Below are 7,874 nucleotides of genomic sequence, written 5' to 3'. Positions count from 1 at the left end.
GAGCTCTATGAACTGAGTCAGGCAAGCCCCTGCCATCTTGAATTCTTGATAAATGTTTAGAAGGGATTCTACATTTTCAGTTTGGGCTCTGCCCAGTATATCCCTTTTGCTGTACTTTATTGGTCTAAGAGTTACAGAACCCACGTGGATTCAAAGGAAGGGGATACAGAACTCAGCACTGGGAGGAGTGTCAGAGAATTCATGACCCATCACTGCACAGTGTAAGAGAGGTGAGAGCATACTAGAAGCAAGAAATCCAAGGTCTACGAGCACCCAGATGGCTCAGTCGGAAAAGCTTGTGACTCTCAAACTCAGAATCATGAGTTTGAACCCCACATTGGGTGTAGAAATTCCTTAAATAAATAAACAAACTTTATTTTATTTTATTTAAAGAAAAAAATTTTTAATGTTTGTTTATTTTTGTGAGACAGAGAGACAGAGCATGAGCAGGGGAGGGGCAGAGAGAGAGGGAGACACAGAATCCGAAGCAGGGTCCAGGCTCTGAGCTGTCAGCACACAGCCTGACTTGGGGCTCAAACCCATGACTGTGAGATCCTGACCAGAGCTAGGGTCAGACATTCAACCAACTGAGCCACCCAGGCACCCCTAAATAAACAAACTTTTAAAAAAGAAGAAGAAGAAGAAGAAATCTGAGGTCTGCTCCCAGTTTTGTAGCTACAGTGGGCCTGCTACTAACAACCACTTCAGCTTTTGGGACTTCGGTTTCCTTCCACTTAAAATGAGGAAATTAGCTCAACAGACATGAACCTCTAGCGGCACATTTGTAACTCTCTACATGTACATCTGATACTGTATTCATTAGAAAAAATGTTTCCACTGGGCTCACCAAGGGGAGAAAGGCATGGGAACGGAAGGCAAATAAGCTACAAAAAAAAAGATTATTCGTTTATCAGTAGGGCTGTGGATCTAAATTCAAGGTCACTTGCCTCCCACTTCAACTTGTTCCTTGCACAAACGCACATTGCAGGCCCTGAGGCAGCTCCACAGGGCTGGGTGCTGGGTGCTGAGCTGCAGTGGTGGGCCACATCACAGGCCCCGGTCTTCAGGGGCTCATAGCCTACCCAGGGCAGGCAAGTTGCAGACAGTTGCAGCTTCTAATGCTAAGTGCTGTGGCGAGGAAAGCGAGAAGTCCTGTCCTGGTGGGGGAGGGGCTGAGGAAGAGCCAGCTGAGCCCTGCAGGCGGAGGAGGAGTTGGTCTGGGGGGCAGAAGTGTGTGGTGCGTCCATATCCTATGCAGAAGGAAGAGACTGCAAAAAGGCCCCGTCAGGGGAAAGCTGGGAGAATTTATGGAACTGAAAGTCACACTGTGTGGAGGAAGTGCAAAAAGGGGACATACTCGGTGGGTGGTGACAGGAGAGGGTGCCGACAGAAGGAGGAGAATGAGGCTGGAGACCTAAGCTGGGGTCAGATCGCAGGGAGCCGGGAAGCCTTGAGGGGAAGTTCGGAGGCTCTGCAACCTTGGACAGTGGGTCCACTGAAGGGTCTGAAATTGGATAGTGGGTCTCTCTGATTTGGGTGGAAGAAATCACCAGGGTTATTCTGTGGACTGCTGAGATCAGACTGGTTGGAAATAGGGCAGCGAAGCTAGGAGTAGACTGGTAGGAGGCTGTGGTTTGTGGTCTGGGTGAGGAATGATGGTGACAGCACAAAGGCAGAAGCAGTGGAGATGGGGTGAAATGGACAGATAAGAGATTTAGTAGAAGCAACAGGACTTGTGACTGCGTGGAGAAGAGGGAGAAGAAGGGGAGTGGCAAGGGTCATCCTCCAGTTCCTGGTTCCTGGTTCCTGGCAAAAGGTGGATGGTGGTGTCATTTACTGAGACGGAAAGACCATGAGAATAGTTTTTGGTGGAAAAGTGGAGGGATCAAGGGTTCAGTTTGGTATATACAGTAAAACCTTGGTTTGTGAACATAATTCGTCCCGGAAACATGATTGTAATCCAAAGCCACTTGTATATGGAAGTGAATTTCAAGAACCGTTGGCTCAGTTGTGATCATCGGCGTCCCGTACTACTTGTATTATAAGACATCGCTCGTTTATCAAGTTAAACTGTATTAGAAATGTTTGCTCATCTGGCGGAGCACTCGCAGAACAAGGTTTTACTGTATTTAATTTGGGATGGCTGTGAGACTCCCAGGTGAAGAAATCCAATAGACAGTTGGGGTGTGGATATGCAAGTCAAAAGAGAACTGGAGGAGGCTGTGGGTTAGGGGAGGGGTTTTGTCTTCACCTAGGAGTGACAGCTTGTCTGCAAAATGATGCAAAGAGCGCAGAAGAGAAGGGAAGGTAGGAAGGAAGACAGACAGAGGGGGCAATAGGAATAGCCAATGGATCAAACCTCCTGAGGGCTGGGGAGGGAGGGTCAGCACAGGACTATAGGGATTTGTCTTACAGAGGAGCAGAGCCTAGGAATTAAGAGTTCAGACACTTGGGTAGGGGGTGGGTAAAATAGGGGAAAGGGATTAAAAGCACACTTATCTTACAAAAAAGTAGGGGCACCTGGGTGGCTCAGTCGGTTAAGCATCTGACTTTGGCTAGGGTTGTGATCTCATGGTATCTTGAGTTGGAGCCCTGCATCGGGCTCTCTGCTGCCAGTGCAGAGCCTGCTTCAGATCCTCTGTCTCTCTCTCTGCTCCTCCCCACATCCTGTGTATCAAAAAATAAACATTTAAACAAAAAGAAAATAATTTATATTTAAAAAAGTACACTTATCTCAATGAGCACTGAGTAACGTATGGAACTGTTGAATCATTCATTCTATTGTACACCTGAAATTAACATAACACCGCATATTAATGCTATTGGAATTAAAAAAAAAAAAAGAGAGAGAGAGAGTTCAGGGACGCCTAGCTGGCTCAGTCGGTAAAGCACGCAACTCTTGATCTTGGGGTTGTGAGTTTGAGCCCCATGTTGCAGGGAGAGATTACTTAAAAACAGAAAGGAGTTCAGACTCTGGAATCTGAGTTAAACACTTGGTTCTATCACCTTCTACCTGTGAGACCTTTGGCAGTTTCCTCAACTTTAAACTAGGAAAATTTTGAGAACCTCCTAGGTTTGGCCTAATAATTAAAGGCAATAACGTGTGCAACAGGTTTCCCATGGTGCTCGGCTCATAGGTTGCGCCGCCTAAATGGTAGGTGTCACTGTTGTAACAGGAGCACAGGAGGAAAAACAAGAGATGCACATGTGAGTCAGGTCATAGGTTTGATTGCAGGAAGCTGAACAAATTCTTTTTAGATATTTTATATATTTTGATGAAATAAAAAGTGAGGTGATCTCTGTGGGGACCTACGTGCGAATGTTTCTGGGACTAGAAAAGCCACTTTGTTTTTATTTTTATTTCTTTTTTGTGTGTGTGTTCAATTACTTTTTTTTTTTAACATTTTTTCTGATGTTTTTATTTATTTTTGAGAGGGAGAGAGAGAAAGAGAGAGACAGCGCAAGCTGGGGAGGGTCAGAGAGAGAGGGAGACACAGAATCTGAATCAGGCTCCAGGCTCTGAGCTGTCAGCACAGAGCCCGACGCAGGGCTCGAACCCACAAACCGTGAGATCATGACCTGAGCTGAAGCTGGATGCTCAACCGACTGAGCCATCCAGGCGCCCCTCAATTACTTTAATAACACTACATTTACCATGTTATCACCATGGAATGTAAATTCAGGTTAGAGAAGAAAATTTTACAAGTGCGATAGCGCTCTGGAGTATACCAAAGTTTGTGTATAACGTCTGACCAAACCACCTTGCTGATAAATCACTAATCACTTCAATTATAGGTAATTTGTTAACATTTATGATTCTTACCAAAAAAATACATTTCATACATTTAAAAAGTGTTTTTCATTTACCTTTGCATTAGTACTTAAAATACACATTTCTATTTCAAGATGACATTTAAAAGTTATTCTAATACAACAGCAGCATAAGTAGAATTCTGCAATTATAAAAAAAGCTAAACTGAGACCCATACTTAAGTTATTCTCATGTTTACAAATGATTCTGAAATAAATACTACTTCTAAGCAGCTGTTATCAGCTTTTTAGGTTTGGTTTAAACACACACACATACTTTCCGTTGTGGGGAAGCTTCCATGCATTGCTCCGAAAGGGTTCTAAGAGCCAACCAGCCCTAAAAACTGAAGTACTCAATCAGTCTGCAAAGCAGGCAGAAAACAGTTAAATTAAACAGAATTCCTACATAACATCAAGAGCACGTGATCATCTGCAGCAACTTGGAGAACTTCCGGATTGCCAAGTTCTCTCTGTAACTCATCTCATCAGAAGACTTTAGAAGATGCTTGTTTTACCACTAACAAGTACATTTAAAAGTGACATGTTTTCTTTTGTCCTAATTTCACTCCCCTGAATGACCTAGCTAACTGGTCACTAGTAATTTGGTTACCAGGCAAATCGGGTCTGCAAGAAAGGAAACCAATATGTAAATGATCGTCTTATTGTCTGACCCATTCAAACCATTTATTTTCAACATAAACGTATAAACTCAACATGAGATGTCTAGAGCAAGCACCAACACACCAAGACAGCTTCTCTTCCTCTAAGGCTTAGGTTTTGCCCAGAATTCCTTGTCCATGGAATAGCCCGCACCAAGCGTCATTGCTCCCACCACAAAGCCTTGGGCTGCCGCACGCATGTGGATCAGGTGAACAGACATTTTAGTATTTCCCCTGCTCTTCAATCTATAGAGTCCATACGCAATGATTGCTGCAAACCCTGCCATTCCGATGGGAACAGATGGTGCCTCCCTAGCTTTTCAGATAAGCTTGGATCCCTGATCTTCATCATATGAATAAAGAGAAACATCTGTGCTGGTTGACATAGTGACTGAAGGAATCTGCAATTGACAGTAACGCTCAATCTCTAGTCGGTTCTCAAGCTCCAACCAGTTTCTCCCACTTGGTTTAAAAACATTATTTTTAATGTTTTATTTATTTTTGAGTGACGGGAAGAGAGTGAGAGCATCAGCGGTGGAAGGGCAGAGAGAGAGGGAGACACGGAATCTGAAGCAGGCTCCAGGCTCCGAGCTGTCAGCACAGAGCCGGATGCGGGGCTCGAACTCACAAACCATGAGATCATGATGTGAGCCGAAGTCAGAGGCTTAACTGACTGAGCCATCCAGGTGCCCCAAGATTTGCTTTTAAATTAAGGTAAACATGGAAATAGCAGAGTGACTCCTGCTTTTGTAGCCTAGTACTGAGGCTTGTACACAGTACAAGTCACAAGTATTTGTGACTTTTTTAAAAGAGTTTATTTTATTTTTTAAGTAATATCTACACCCAACATGAGCCTCAAACGTACAACCCTGAGATCAAGAGTCATATGCTTCACCGACTGAGCCAGCCAGGTGCCCCTGATCTAGTTTCTTTTTTAAATTTTTTTTAATGTTTTATTTATTTTTGATACAGAGAGAGACAGAGTATGAGAGGGGGAGGGGCAGAGAGAGAAGGAGGACACAGAACCAAAAGCAGGCTCCAGGCTCTGAGCTAGCTGTCAGCACAGAGCCCGACGTGGGGCTCGAACCCACGAACGTGAGATCTGACCTGAGCCAAAGCCGGAGGCTTAACCGACTGAGCCACCCAGGCGCCCCTCTAGTTTCTTTTTTAAAGAATAATTTTAGATATACCAAAAAGTCAAGAAGATAACTTGTTTTGTTTTGTTTTTGTTTTTGTTTTTATTTTAGAGAGACAGCAAGGGGGAGGGGGAAGAGGGAGAGAAAAAGAGAATCTTAAGCAGGGTCCATGCTGAGCACGGAGCCCAACACAGGGCAGGATCCCATGACCCTGGGATCATGGCCTGAGCTGAAACCAAAAGTCGGACACTCAGCCAACTGAGCTACCCGGGGGCACCATGTTTTGTTTTATCGACTAAGCGTTATGCCCAACGTAAGGCTTGAACTCAAGACCTCAACATTAGGAGTTGCATATTCTACCTAATGAGCCAGCCCGGGGCCCCCTTGACTGTTACATATTCAAGACGCATCGTAAACTTCTCCCCCTTCTTCAACAGAACTAGTAACTACTTTAATCTGGTTGGAATTACCCAGGGCCCCCAATGTCAACATCATTTATTATACTGAGCTGAGCTCACAGGGGTACTTCAAGGGCCTCTGAGGCCTGGATGACTCCCTTCCTTCCAAGTCCCGGATCCTCATTGCTTTAGGTCACTTAATTTCTGCGAAGACATTCTTTTAAAGTTTGTTTGTTTGTTTTTTAGTAATCTCTACCCCCAATGTGGTGCCTGAACTCAGGACTCCACAATCAAGAGTCACACACTTCTGAGCCAGCCTGGTGCCCCCCAACCCCCATCAGCTTTCTGTTTATAGGCTTCCTTCTCCTTGCCTTTTTGAAGGCTGCCACTTCTCAATGTCATCAGCCTGACTCTCCCACACACGACCCGCAACAACTTTGCTGGGTGAGGAAGCTGAAGGCCACGCGTACACAGGTGGTCAGGGAACTAAGCACTTGCACGCTTGTATTCTCTTCAGAGGATTTCGGGGTTACCTCTGACTCCAGTTTATGGCTTTATTTGGAAACAATAATCTACTTCATGTGTGGTGGACACTTACCACTGCTTTTATGGTGGGGGCTGAGAACAAGGTAAGTCAGCAGAGGAAGCCAGGCGTCCTTTGGGGAACAGCCACTCGACGGGCACAGAGAGAAAATAACTTGCCATCAGTGTGCACACGTTTTAGAGAGAGGGGAGCCCAGGTAACCGCCAGATCCTTCCTGGATCCTAGTGGATAAAGTAGGTTTACCATAGCAGCCTGAACACCTTTCAATTCTTCCAAACAGCTTTCTCCTGTTTTCTGGGGTTTTTAAAGTTTATTTATTTACTTTGAGAGAGAGAGAGAGTGAGAGAGAAAATATACCTGAGCAGGGTGCTAGGCTGTATCACATACATTGTCTCAAACCCTCAGAACCCTGCGAGGGAGGTGCTGTTGGTCCCACTTTGCTGATGAGGAAAGCACAATTCAGAGGGGTGAGTGACCTGCTCAAGATCACGTTCAAACCCAGGCTAGGCTGAGCGCTTTGCACACCAGTGGTTTTGAATTTTGCCTGGGGGGCGGGGGGGAGTCCCTGTGTGCCGTCTGCTCATCTCCGTGTCGGCCAGTTTTACACATGGGGCTTCGAGGTAAGCTTCGTGAGAGCAAATTCCACGGAGGAAAAAAAAGTTTGAAAGCCACGGCTCTCTACAGGGTTCTTTGAACTTCTCAGCTAAAGCATGATTTTTCTTTTTTTCTATAAATTAAATTTGTTTCATGTTTATTTATTTTTGAGGGAGAGAGAGAGAGAGCGCAAGCGGGAGAAGAGCAGAGAGAGAGGGAGACACAGAATCGGGGGCAGGCTCCAGACTCTAAGCTGATGAGGGACTCAAACCCATGTACTGTGAGATCATGACCTGAGCTGCAGTCAGACACTTAACCGACTGAGCCACCCAGGTGCCCCTGAAGCATGACTTTTCTTGAAGCATTTCTCCAGAAACACTTTGCTTGTGTGATGCTCCCCCGCTCCGCTCCCCCCTACCACTGTCTCCCCGGCACACCCATCCTCCATGTGACTGCCAGAGTGACTTCTCTAAAATCCCATCTGAGTTACTCCTCTGCTTGGAAACCTTCTATGGCTCCCAGCTACCCTTAGGTTAACATCTGTGTTCCTTTGGTAGCATGACCTGTGAAACCCTTGGTGATCTGAACCCCCACCCACTTCTCCAGCTTTTGCCCTTAATACTCCCCGGCTCCCACCTTCCTGCCAGACCTGCAGACGGACATTTCCTGGTACTTGCCACATTCTCCCAGGCATACTCGAGTGGCTCCGCCAGGAGGCCTCTCCCCTTTTCCA

General features: G+C 45.7%; 1 pseudogene; it reads right to left on the bottom strand.

Moving 5' to 3' along the window:
- Nucleotides 1-4,573: 4,573 nt before the first annotated feature.
- On the bottom strand, nt 4,574-4,855 carry LOC115284379 (annotated as a pseudogene).
- Nucleotides 4,856-7,874: the final 3,019 nt, after the last annotated feature.

Source organism: Suricata suricatta, chromosome X (genome assembly GCF_006229205.1).
Source record: "Suricata suricatta isolate VVHF042 chromosome X, meerkat_22Aug2017_6uvM2_HiC, whole genome shotgun sequence".
Lineage (NCBI taxonomy): Eukaryota > Metazoa > Chordata > Mammalia > Carnivora > Herpestidae > Suricata > Suricata suricatta.
Note: the sequence above shows the minus strand (reverse complement) of the source record. Positions and strands in the feature narration are given on the sequence as shown.